The sequence below is a fragment of the Rhinoderma darwinii genome, chromosome 1 (assembly GCF_050947455.1).
Source record: "Rhinoderma darwinii isolate aRhiDar2 chromosome 1, aRhiDar2.hap1, whole genome shotgun sequence".
Lineage (NCBI taxonomy): Eukaryota > Metazoa > Chordata > Amphibia > Anura > Rhinodermatidae > Rhinoderma > Rhinoderma darwinii.
The window spans coordinates 155,415,444-155,429,415 of NC_134687.1; positions in this window are offsets into that span (position 1 = coordinate 155,415,444).

Here is a 13,972-nt window from a genome sequence, read left to right on the forward strand (position 1 = left end):
GTCACATGGGATGAAATGTCATCCCAGGAGGTCAGCCTGGACGAAGAAGCACAGAATTCTGGGTAAGATTTTTGCGTCTGAATTCTGCCATTTGTTGCGGGGTTTACCTCCCATTGAATTCAATTGGGAAAACGTGCAACAAAAAAGCAATTACGCAACTACAATTGATATGCTGCGGATTTAAAAAACCGCACCGCAGGTCAATTTCCGAGCCGTATTATCACTTATAATTTACGCAGCGTATGGATGAGATCTCATCCACTCTGCTTCTACTGTATTATAATGCGAATTTTCCGCAACTACATACGGTGTGGAAATATATTTTTTTGTACATTTTTAGTCCCCCCTAGCTGGCCTTAATAGAGGCACAAAGATGGCAGATGTGGGGGACTTTGTTAGTCCCCGGGCAATCGCATCACAGGTCTGATGGGATGATCGTGGCAACTAAGTGGTTAACAGGACAAGATCAGAGTTCCCTCTGAACCCGGCCATTACAGTGATGTGTTGGCTTTAACATACAGCAGATACTTGCTGAGTATGGAGCGTGTTCAGCACGACCCCCTCCCAGTCATGAGGTACAATTCGACAAATGTCAGGAAAGGGTTAAGTATATCTCTGGTAAAAAAAAACACAGGGGCGGAGCTGGACTACGGGCGGAGAAGGTGGCTTAATCTAGAGCTCCCGCTTCAACCTGACTTACCCGAGCTAATAGAGGGATAGGACACGCTAGAATGGGGAGGACCACAAAAGAAAAGGGCAAAGAACATACAGGTACCCCTGGACAAATTTCTGAGGAGAAATATGGATTCCTCTCCGACGCGAGTATCCAAGAATGCGCTGGACTCGCCGAGCAGCCATGCGGCTGCAGAGGAGTGGTATGCCGGCAGCACGGGAGATCGATTCGATGCAGGGGGTGAGTCTGCTTATGCCCCTGTGTCTAGAGGATTCATCAAGGGAGTCATCTTTAAAGCCCTGGGCCCCTTAGCCAAGGACTTGGCAGAAATAAAAGCTAACCTACGCCATATAGGGGACAGGGTTGACATGTTAGAATCGGCACACACCGAAGTTGTTACATTTGGAGAGGCGATTCAAGACACTTTTCATGTACAATATGCCCACATTAATATGGCTTTGTTGCCAGCTGTAGATCAGGAAAACAGAAGTCGCCGCAAGAATATCAGGATTCGCGGCCTACCGGTGTCCATAGCCCATGAGGCTTTGCCTAATGTTGCCCAGGAGATTTTTATCTCTATATTGGGAGAAGAGCTGTGTCGATACGCATTGAACGTCTATATCGTGCCTTGAGGGCTAAACCACATTCACAGGATCCACCCAGAGATGTAATTTGTGGATTACTCAGCTATGTGGATATAGCAGCACTTCTAAAAACGGCAAGGACATCAGATGGTATACAATATGAAGGAACTGCTATACTTCTATTTCAAGATTTGGCGTCTTCAACCCTTGCTAAACGTCGCATATTGAAGCAGTTATTAGATGCTTTGAGAGCTAACAATATTCAGTTTCGTTGACTGTATCCTTTTGGAGTGGCGATCATTAAACATGATAAACAAATCGTGATTAGGAAACCAGAAGATCTTCATGCTGCCTGGGATTTCCTTGGTCTACAACCTATGGACATTTCATCTTGGCTTCCGATAGCTCAAGCACCTAGGATACCTACTTTACGTGAGGCGGAATCCTGGACCATGGTATCTGGTCATCGCTCACCGAGAGGAAAGAAACACACCTCCAAGACTCAGAGTGGATTCGACCTGAGGACTCTTGGTTACTTCATAGTAAATATGACTTTGTATATTTCCTTATCTTAACTTATGAGTTATTTCCCGGTTAAGCACTCCTGTATGGGGGTTTGGGAGATTTACAGTCATACCTATAATGTTCTAAGTTGACTACGGACTGTTGCTTGGTTCTCACATATATCTGTATATTGTGTTATAGCTGTTCTCAGAAGTGACCTATTTGCTTTACATTAGAGATATAATAAGCTACTTGGGTTGGGTTTGGGTTGTTGTGCCTTGAGGTCAATCTCATGTGTTCTCTAATGAACCCCCCCACCTATTTTCTTGCCTATTTACTTTTTGAAGGGAAGGTGTCATGATTTTTATTTATTTTTTATTATATTGCTTTTAATATAATGTAAACAAAAATTTATTTATTTGAGTTGTCACTTTCTACTTTTTAATGTATTCATACTTTTACTTCTCTATGGGGGCTGCCATATTTTTTTCATCTCTGTATGTGTCGATTAACGACACATACACAGCTGGAATACGGCAGCTACAGGGCATAGGGCGCAATAAACGTGAGCCGTTCATTACTTCTGCTATCTGGCTCTGTACTGCGCAGACGCAGGTCAGAGTCACACAGCAGAGAAGCCGGTTTGTAGGGAGATAGCAAGCGCCATTATGAAGACCAGCTGCACTGCAGGTAAGGTGTGTGTTTCTGTCAGTCCCTCTCTCACAGACCCCCGGCTGGCCCTCCATCCGACGGGTCGCCCCCCTCCGGACGGGCCGCCTCCCCCCCATTGCTAGATGTATTCTCACTGTGGACGGTGTGCGGAGCTAAGGTTTTCAAATGTAGTAGAGCGGAGTGTGTGTGTATGCTGGAGGAGACTCAGCAAGATTGTATGGGGACGATGGAGGAGACTGTCAGCAGGATTGTATGGGGATGCTGGAGGAGACTGTCAGCAGGATTGTATGGGGATGCTGGAGGAGACTCTCAGCAGGATTGTATGGTGTCGCTGGAGGAGGCGGTCAGCAAGATTGGGTGGGGATGCATCACCATACAATCCTGCTGACAGTCACCTCCAGCATCACCACCCAATCTTGCCGACAGTCTCCTCCAGCGTCACCATACAATACTGCTGACAGTCTCCTCCAGCGTCACCATACAATCTTGCTGACAGTGATGCTGGAGGAGACTGTCAGCAGGATTGTACGGTGACGCAGGAGGAAACTGTCAGCAGTTTTGGGTGGTGATCCTGGAGGAGACTGCCAGCAGGATGGAGAGATAAAGACATTTAGCAGGAGAGGCATGTAAAATGCGCAAAAAAAAACGTGCCAAATACACGCCGTGTGAACTGGTCAACTGAAAAGTCATTCACTTCACTTTCATCATTCTAAGGGTATGTTCACACGCAGTGTTGTAGCCATTTTTCGGGCTGTAAACGTCCCGAAAAACAGCTGAAAAATCGGAAGCAATGGGAAATACGGCGTTCTGTTCCGACGGGGCGTTTTTTTACGTGGCCATTTTCTAAAAACGTGTGAACATACCCTTAGCCTTTTGGTGTGTCCTATAGCTTCTGTGAGCTGCATTTCAACAATCACACCCAAAATGGCAGCCGGACACTGCTTAGCAATTTGAAGACACCTTTTCCTGGCTTGTAGGAGGATTCCCTCCCACATTTACGGCAGCGGTGAGTCAGGTTGTTTTGCCTTATTCACCCTGCTGTAATTCTGGGAAGTGCTCCCTCTGGTGGCCATGTAGGAAAACATGTCAAATTAATATTTAAATTTTAATACTTTCCACCAAAAAAAATACAGCAAAAAACTTTAATTTCGTTTAATTCGCGACACATTCCCTTTAAGGTGGAGCGGATTGTTTTTCTGGCTATTGAAACTGCACCATCGTTCACAGTTATTGTTCTATTCTTATCTGGAGCAGGGTTATTTACAATTCTAGTTGTTTTATGTGTCATGTCATGTGGAATAAGCTGCTATTATGGTGGGTTTTTATGAGAGATGGCTGATCTTAAGATTGTGTCACATAATGTGAGGGGTCTGAATGTGCCACAAAAGCGAAGTCGAGTTATTAGAATGTTAAAAAAACAGGCTGCCCACGTAGTTCTTTTACAAGAAACACATTTTAAACGTAACAAAATTCCCATTCTCCTTACCAGAGATTTTTCATCATGGTTTCATTGACCCTATCATTCTGCAGCCAGAAGGGTTAGTATAGCTATACATAAATGCACTCCGTTTTCGTTGCTAGCGCAACTGGAAGATTCAGAAGGTAGATATTTGTTTATAAAAAGGGGAAAATAGGTAATGCAGTGTATACTTTAGGAGAATATAAATTAGCAAATGTTGGACAGTCTTCTTGGCTCATTCGGACCTTGAACATCTTGTGTGAATTTTCTGAAGGGATTTTAGTGGTGGGAGGGGATCTGAATTTACCCCTCAACCCGATTTTAGACACAACAGGGTCACAGCTTGCTTCGTATAAGACATTAGCTCAATTGAACAGGGCTTTGAATTGATTGCACTTAACAGATGTCTAGAGAGTAATGCACCCGTTAGATAGGGATTATTCTTATTTTTCGCCTCATCACAATACGCATCATAGATTGGACTATATTTTTCTCCCACAGAAGTATACTTCCCTAGTTCGCTCTGCGGATATAGGCCATATTTTGTTATCAGATCATGCCCTGATCTCATTATCCTTAAGTTTATTGGGTGTTCCTAAAGGGGATTGGTGTTGGCGACTCAATGACACTCTTATAGCCAATAGGACTAATGCTCAGCTAATTGACACCCATTTAAGGGTAATAAAATGATGGTGGCATTAGTTCGCAAACAAAAAGCAAAGAATTTTATCACGGATATTAAAAAGGCTGAGGGGGAGTGGTCTCAGACACTACTCACATTGCAAAAGCTTTTCATGCCTTTTATCATAACTTATATAATTTACCATCCTCTTCCTTGTCGGGACCACAAGTTACAAATGAGATTTCATTCATCTCTCACTTCCTAGATGCCATTGACCTTCCAAAAATAGATAAGGATGATCTTGATACGCTTACATATCCATTTACGGAACTGGAATTAGAGAAAGTTTTACGAACCATTCCTTCTGGGAAGAGTCCTGGCCCGGATGGCTTTTCAGTGGGATATTATAAACAGTTCAAGTCCATGTTACTTCTTCATTTCACTGCACTTTGTAATTCCCTACTCATAGGTGATAATCTCCCAAAACAGGCATTAGAAGCTCATATTACAATATTACCTAAGGAAGGGAAGGATCCTACATGTTGTAGTTGTTACAGACCCATTTCACTTTTGAATACAGACATAAAATGGAGGGCTAAGGCTTTAGTAGCTACATTAGGACCTCTACTTCCCAAGATTATAGGAGGGGAACAAACTGGTTTTATTCGAAATAGACAGGGTAAAGAGAATACTTGTAGAGTTCTTAGATTGATTGAATATGCTAAACTACATAAGATCCTGGTCCTTCTTGGCTCGGATGCCGAGAAGGCTTTTGATAGAGTCAGTTGGGCATATCTAGAAGCCACTTTACAGAAATTTGGTATCCCTCTGATATTCTCATTATATAAGGAGACACTACAGTGAAAAAAGGTCGTCACCCCCAGACGAAGGCAGTTGCTGAAACGCGCGTCGGGTGCAGGCGTCTCCTCTGTGTGTTACGATGTCCACTGGTATGTAAACCATACACCATGTTCCAAATTATTATGCACATTGGATTTAAGTGTCATAAACATTTAATTATTAGTTTTTCAATTAAACTCATGGATGGTATTGTGTCTTAGGGCTCTTTCGATAATTGTAATCAATCTCAGACACCTGTGATAATTAGTTTGCTAGGTGTGCCCAATCAAAGGAAAACTACTTAAGAAGGACGTTCCACATGATTAAGCATGCTACAGGTTTCAAGCAATATGGGAAAGAAAAAGGATCTCTCTGCTGCCGAAAAGCGTGAAATCATGCAATACCTTGGACAAGGTATAAAAACATTGGATATTTCAAGAAAACTTAAGCGTGATCATCGTACTGTCAAAAGATTTGTGGCTGATTCAGAGAACAGACGGGTTCGTTCAGATAAAGGCATAATGAGGAAGGTTTCTGCCAGAAAAATTAATAGGATTAGGAGAGAAGCTGCTAAAATAACATTGCAAAGCAGCAAACAGGTATTTGAAGCCGCTGGTGCCTCTGGAGTCCCACAAACCTCAAGGTGTATGATCCTCCAGAGGTTTGCAAGTGTGCATAAAGCTATTATTCGGCCACCCCTAAACAATGCTCACAAGCAGAAACGGTTGCAGTGGGCTCAGAAATACATGAAGACTAATTTTCAAACCGTGTTGTTTACTGATGAGTGCTGTGCAACCCTGGATGGTCCAAATGGATGGAGTAGTGGATGGTTGGTGAATGGCCACCATGTCCCAACAAGGCTGCGACGTCAGCAAGGAGGTGGCGGAGTCATGTTTTGGGCTGGAATCATGGGGAGAGAGCTGGGAGGCCCCTTTAGGGTCCCTGACGGTGTGAAAATGACCTCTGCAAAGTACGTAGAGTTTATGACTGACCACTTTCTTCCATGGTACAAAAAGAAGAACCGTGCCTTCCGTAGCAAAATTATCTTCATGCATGACAATGCACCATCTCATGCTGCAAAGAATACCTCTGTGTCATTGGCTGCTATGGGCATAAAAGGAGAGAAACTCATGGTGTGGCCACCATGTTCCCCTGACCTCAACCCTATTGAGAACCTTTGGAGCATCCTCACGCAAAATATCTATGAGGGTGGGAGGCAGTTCACATCAAAACAGAAGCTCTGGGAGGCTATTCTGACATCCTGCAAAGATATTCAAGCAGAAACTGTCCAAATACTCACAAATTCAATGGATGCAAGAATTGTGAAGGTGATATCAAAGAAGGGGTCCTATGTTAACATGTAACTTGGCCTGTTAAGTTTTTTTTATTGAAAGAGCTTTTGATTTCTGTAAATATGACCTCCTGATGCTGCAAATTCAACAAATTACCATTTTAGTTCTCTTTACAACCTTTAAAATGTTTTGATCTCTGTTGTGCATAATAATGTGAAACAGTGCATTTTGAGTTTTTTTTACTTCTAAAAAAAAATATGTTATCATTAGATTTGTTCAATAAAATTTGCATTATACTCCAACGGTTGATGGCTTGAAGATTATACTGACTGTCATTTGCATTTAGGAAAATCAGCGAAAAATAACATTTGCATAATAATTTGGAACGCGGTGTGTACTTTCTTTCCATTAGTCAGTAACCTCACTCTGGTATTCCTGACTGTAATTAGCTTGGTCTTCAGCATTTCCACACTAGTCCTTTTTTTCTGTGGCGTATTATATATGATCAGTATTTCTCATCCTATTACACCTTTACCAAATCGCCATTCTTTCATTCAGCAAACTCATATGTCTTTGACATTCTGTTCGACTTACCTTATTTGTTGTTGCTGAATATCATGTCTGTTACTAGCTTATATTTGTTGGCAAATTATTCATACTTGGTCTAGCACAGGTTGACGTCAATATTATTGTGTGACTCATGTTTTATTCCATCTTTTAACCTGTTAATGTTTTTATTCAAGAAAATTTATATATTTTCATATCTCTACATTGCTATGTGCCTAAGTTGATCATTTTTTCACTGTAGTGTCGTATGGTAATTTTTTGATCGACGCACCAAGGTCATCTTGGTCAATACTAAGGATTTCTAATATAGTGCCATCTATATAGTCTGTAATTTTGATTTATAGTTAGATGATTACTCTCTTTGCACTATTTGAACCATATCCTTTCTGTGGGTATTTATTGGCTTTCATTATATAAGGAACCAATTGTGAGAATTAGGGTTAACGGGACCCTCTCCAAATCTTTCAACATTAATAATGGTACCCGTCAGGGTGGTCCTTTATCGTCCTCTTTGTTAATTCTTGTAATGGAGACTTTAATTCAAAGGATACGACAAGATCCTCAGGTACACGGTATTATGGTTGGTTCTTATACACACACACTACAGAAGCGTTTGCTGATGACTTGTTAATATTAACTACAAATCCAGTAACTTCAATTCCTCATTTTACAGGATTGTTCCATTCTTTCTAATTTTCTAAGTTTCTAATTTTAAGGTCAATTTTGGGAAGTCAGAGATATTAAATATTTCCACTCCTGATTCTGTTATTAATCCTCTCAAGGTGAATTCTTTGTTTAAATGGCCAGACAGAAGTTAGACGTACTTGGGTATTCAGATTGCCAAAGACTCTGCACATTTATATGCTCATAATTATGTACCTTCAGGGTATGTTCACACGGCCTATTTACGGACGTAAATCGGGCGTTTTTGCCCCGAATTACGTCCGAAAATAGCGCCTCAATAGCGCTGACAAACATCTGCACATTGAAAGCAAATGACGGCGCGTAAATAGACGCCCGCGTCAAAGAAGTGACCTGTCACTACTTTGGCCGTAATTGGAGCCGTTATTCATTGACTCCAATGAATAGCAGCGCCAATTACGGCCGTAATGGACGCGGAGTTCAAGCGCCTGCACATGCCGTTACGGCTGAAATTACGGGGATGTTTAGGTTTAGATTCTCCATGCCCCTAATTAGCTTTGTTGCTCTTCTTTGTATTTTTTCGAACTCCAGGGCATCCTTTCTATGAACTGGAGCCCAGAACTGAACTGCATATTCTAGATGAGGCCTCACTAATGCTTTGTAAAGTGGTAATATTACATCCCTGTCCCGCGAGTCCATGCCTCTTTTAATACACGACAATATCCTGCTGGCCTTTGAAGCAGCTGATTGACACTGCATGCTGTTATTGAGTTTATGATTTACAAGTACACCCAGATCCTTCTCAACAAGTGAATCCGCCAGTGTAGCTCCCCCTAGGACATATGATGCATGCAGGTTGTTGGTACCCAGATGCATAACTTTACATTTATCTACATTAAACTTCATCTGCCAAGTGGACGCCCAAACACTTAGTTTGTTTAAATCTGCCTGTAATTCATGAACACCTTCCATAGTCTGAACTATATTACATAGCTTGGTGTCATCTGCAAAAATAGAAATAGTGCTATTAATCCCATCCTCTATATCATGAATAAATAAGTTGAATAATAGTGGTCCCAGCACTGAACCCTGGGGTACTCCACTTATAACCGGGGACCATTCAGAGTAGGAATCATTGACCACAACTCTCTGGATACGGTCCTTGAGACAATTCTCAATCCAATTACAAACTATATTATCTAAACCTATAGTCCTTAATTTACCCATTAGGCGTCTATGGGGGACAGTGTCAAATGCCTTTGCAAAGTCCAAAAACACTAAATCCACAGCGGCCCCTCTGTCTAGACTTCTGCTCACCTCTTCATAAAAACAGATTAGGTTAGTTTGACAACTTCTGTCCTTAGTAAAACCGTGCTGGCTGTCACTTATAATGCTATTTATTGTCACATAATCCTGTATATAGTCCCTCAATAGCCCCTCAAACATTTTCCCCACGATGGATGTTAAGCTTACTGGTCTATAATTACCTGGGGAAGACCTAGATCCCTTTTTGAAAATAGGCACCACATTTGCGCTGCGCCAGTCCCTTGGCACTATACCAGTCACTAGAGATTCTCTGAATATTATGAAAAGGGGGACAGAAATAACTGAACTAAGCTCTTTAAGAATTCTAGGGTGTAACCCATCTGGTCCCGGGGCCTTGTGCACATTTATTTTATTTAATTTAGCTTGGACCATCTCTACATTCATCCAATTCAGTATATCAACTGATATATTAACAGCACTGGCAGCGGCTACATCAGCTGCTCTTTCTTCAGTTGTATATACAGAGCTAAAGAACCCATTTAGTAACTCTGCCTTCTCTTGATCCCCTGTGATCAACTCCCCATTACCATTATCTAGGGGTCCTACATGTTCAGACCTGGGCTTTTTTGCATTTATATACTTGAAGAATTTTTTGGGATTTGTTTTACTATCCTTGGCCACCTGCCTTTCATTTTGTATTTTTGCTAATTTTATTACATTTTTACAGATTTTATTAAGCTCTTTATATTTTACAAAGGCTACAGCTGTACCCTCAGATTTGTATTTTTTAAATGCCCTTTTTTTGTCATGTATTGCCCCTTTCACAGAAGGTGTAAGCCATGTGGGGTTTAATTTGAGTCGTTTATACTTGTTACCTATAGGAATACATTTTGCACTATAATAACTCAAAGTAGATTTGAAAATCTCCCATTTATCATTTGTTCCATTATTTGACATTAGTTCTTCACAGTCCATATCCTGAATTGCAGCCCTCATCCTGGGGAAATTGGCTTTCTTAAAATTAAATGTTTTTGCCCTCCCAGCCTGCGTTTGTTTTTTACAGTATAGGTAAAATGTAACTATATTATGATCACTGTTACCGAGGTTTTCACGAACATTGACATTCCCAACAAGATCTGCATTATTAGAAATCACCAGATCCAACAGAGCTTCACCTCTAGTCGGGTCTTCCACAAACTGGCCCATAAAATTTTCCTGCAACAGGTTGAGGAAATGTCTCCCCTTTGCAGTTGAAGCCGAACCATGACACCAATTAATATGCCGGAAATTAAAATCTCCCATTATCACTACAGTACCCGCCTGTGCAGCCTGCTCCATCTGTTTATATAGCTGAACATCCATCTCCTCAGTTATATTGGGGGGTCTATAGATTACACCAAAAGTAATTTTTTCAGTGTTTACCTCCCTTTCTAGTTCCACCCACAAGGTTTCAACCTCCTCACAGTATTCACCCACTATTGTCTCTTTCACACTCGCCTTCATATCATTTCTCACATACAGACATACACCACCACCTTTCCTATTTGTCCTGTCTTTCCGAAAAAGTGTAAAACCCTGTAGATTTACAGCCCAGTCATGTGAAGAGTCCAGCCATGTTTCAGCAACACCAACTATATCTATATTTTCTTCCAGTATCAAGGCCTCCAGCTCCCCCATTTTGCTTGCTAGACTTCTGGCATTTGTGAACATACACTTTAACTTGCCTGTCAGTTTTTCACTTTTATTATCAGAAATGTGATTTGACATTAATCGGGCCTTTTTATTTACACTGATGTTTTGTAACGAAAGGATCTCCTTATCTTGTTGTCTAGTCCTCTCCCCACATTCTGTTTCTCCCCCCACCAATATAGTCTGACCCCTCTCTAACCTGGCTACTCCTTTTTTTTCTACATTGACCTCCCTCCTCAGCCCTAGTTTAAATACTCCGCCACCCCAGCTAGAATTCTCTCCCCCAGCACAGCGGACCCCCTTCCATTTAGGTGCAAATCATCTGCAGAATACAGTTTGTACCCCAATGAAAAGTCAGCCCAGTGCTCTAGGAACCCAAATCCTTCTCCTCTACACCAAGACTTCAGCCATGCATTTAACTCCCTGAGCTCCCGCTGTCTTTCCTGTGATGCGCATGGCACAGGCAGTATTCCTGAGAATACTACTTTGGAGGTCCTTCCCTTCAGCTTGTAGCCTAGTTCTTTAAAATTATTCTTAAGGCTCCTCCACCTACCATTTATTCTGTCGTTGGTACCGACATGGACCACGACAGCTGGATCATCACCAGCCCCTCCCAGCAATTTGTCCACCCGTTCCACCACATGCCGAACCCTGGCACCAGGGAGACAGCAAACCATTCGGTTGAGGTGGTCTTGGCGACAAATTATTCTATCCGTCTTCCTGATTATAGAATCCCCTACGACTATCAATTGTCTTGGCTTACCTGCATTACCATCCCGCCGACTACTAGCTGGGCTGTTCTCCCGGCTGTTAGGGAGATCAGTATCCACTAGGGCTGCCATTTCTGAGACTGACACCCTCGCATCATCACCCAACTTGGCAATTTTGCCTGGAATGTCAGAAACCGGATCGGCCTTCCTTTTCTTTGACCCCTTTCTACTGCCCCTAACTACATTAACCCAGCTACTTACCTGATCCTGATCACCCATGTCTTCACCCTCCAGTTGTAACCCACTAACTGCATGCTCCGTGAGCAGCAAGCTCAGCTCAAGATTGTCTATCCTCCTCAGTGTTGCATTCTGCTCCTCCAGATCTCTAATACGAGCTTCCAGGTGAACAACATGCTCACATCTGCCACAGAGATATTCACCCTGGAACTCCGGCTCCAGTCGTGCATACATATGGCAAACTGTGCACTGAAGAAAACCTCCAATCTTGCTATCCATTATCCAAGTTACAAAAAAACAAACAGCGAACAGGTGTTAATCAAAAAGAAAAAGAAGTAGAAGAGCACTTACTGGGACTTTAACTCCTCTTTTGAACTCCGGTTTTTGGAACTCCACTTGATCTACAAACCACTTGTTGTTTCAAGCCACAGAGCAGCCTCTACAGAGTAGTGAGGCCTGATTTATAGCACCTGGTACCAGCTAACCCCTCCCCCTTACTCAGCTACTCAGGAAGGAAACTGCAAGGGAAAAATGGTTTTAAATAATGTCACTTTTGCAAACTTTGTAGCAAGCAAGCAATCAATACATATATCACATACAATGGCCCCCCACTTTGTCACACACAACACAGTAAATCAATCCGGTTTTTGGAACTCCACTTAATCTACAAACCACTTGTTGTTTCAAGCCACAGAGCAGGCTCTACAGAGTAGTGAGGCCTGATTTATAGCACCTGGTACCAGCTAACCCCTCCCCCTTACTCAGCTACTCAGGAAGGAAACTGCAAGGGAAAAATGGTTTTAAATAATGTCACTTTTGCAAACTTTGTAGCAAGCAAGCAATCAATACATATATCACATACAATGGCCCCCCACTTTGTCACACACAACACAGTAAATCAATCCGGTTTTTGGAACTCCACTTAATCTACAAACCACTTGTTGTTTCAAGCCACAGAGCAGGCTCTACAGAGTAGTGAGGCCTGATTTATAGCACCTGGTACCAGCTAACCCCTCCCCCTTACTCAGCTACTCAGGAAGGAAACTGCAAGGGAAAAATGGTTTTAAATAATGTAACTTTTGCAAACTTTGTAGCAAGCAAGCAATCAATATATATATCACATACAATGGCCCCCCACTTTGTCACACACAACACAGTAAATCAATCCGGTTTTTGGAACTCCACTTGATCTACAAACCACTTGTTGTTTCAAGCCACAGAGCAGTACCTTCCTTTGACACATCTTAGCAACACGAGTCTCCACATTTTTTGATACTGATTCTCAGGTTTCGGCTTCTTTATTATTTAGGACTACAGTTCTTCTTTTGTCTAATTTTATTCAACAACAAGATTTTCAAACTGGATGCAATAAGTACAAATCACAATATGCCACTTCACAAACTTTGGACTTCATTTGAACGTCAATTAAATTGCGGTGTATCTCAAAAAGGTGCACTTGCTAGAACATATGAGTTACGGTTTGTTAGGTGAGAAAGAGGGCACATTAGATCTACTCTCTAGGTGGGAACAAGATCTACACACTACTTTTACAGAAGCGGAACAACAAACTATCTTGAAACATTCACAGAGTTTCTCACAATGCATTCAAATTAAGGAAAATTCGTACAAACTTGTATCCCGGTGGTATAAGACTCCAGTATGGTTGAATATGGTCAACTCTGACATCTCAGATAAATGTTGGAGATGTTCTCTAGATAGGGGTACTCTACATCACATTTGGTGGCAGTGTCCTTTGATACAAGGGTATTGGATGAAGGTCATTAACCCCTTAGCGCACCAGGATGCACCGGTACGTCCTGTATTGAAGTGCTTTAAGGCACAGGGACGTACAGGTGCGTCCTGGCTAAAAACTGTCACCCTGTCAAAGGACAAGGTGACAGAACTGTGCCGTCAACTGTTTATGACAGTTGATCGGCACAGTAAGACGGCAGGGGATCATTCACAGCGGTCTCCTGCCGGCGATCGCTGTGATTGGTCAGTCAAAGCAGACTGACCAATCACAGCTCCATGACGTGTGTATGTGATGGCGCTGGCTCAGAAGCTGAGCCAGCGCTATCACCGCCTGTAATCAGCTGTCCGACGCCCCTCTGCAATGGTCAGGACCGGAGTTAGGCTCCGATCCGGCCGATTAACTCCTTCGATGCATCGATCAATGCATCGAAGTGTCTTGTAGCCTGTCGGCAAACACAATGGT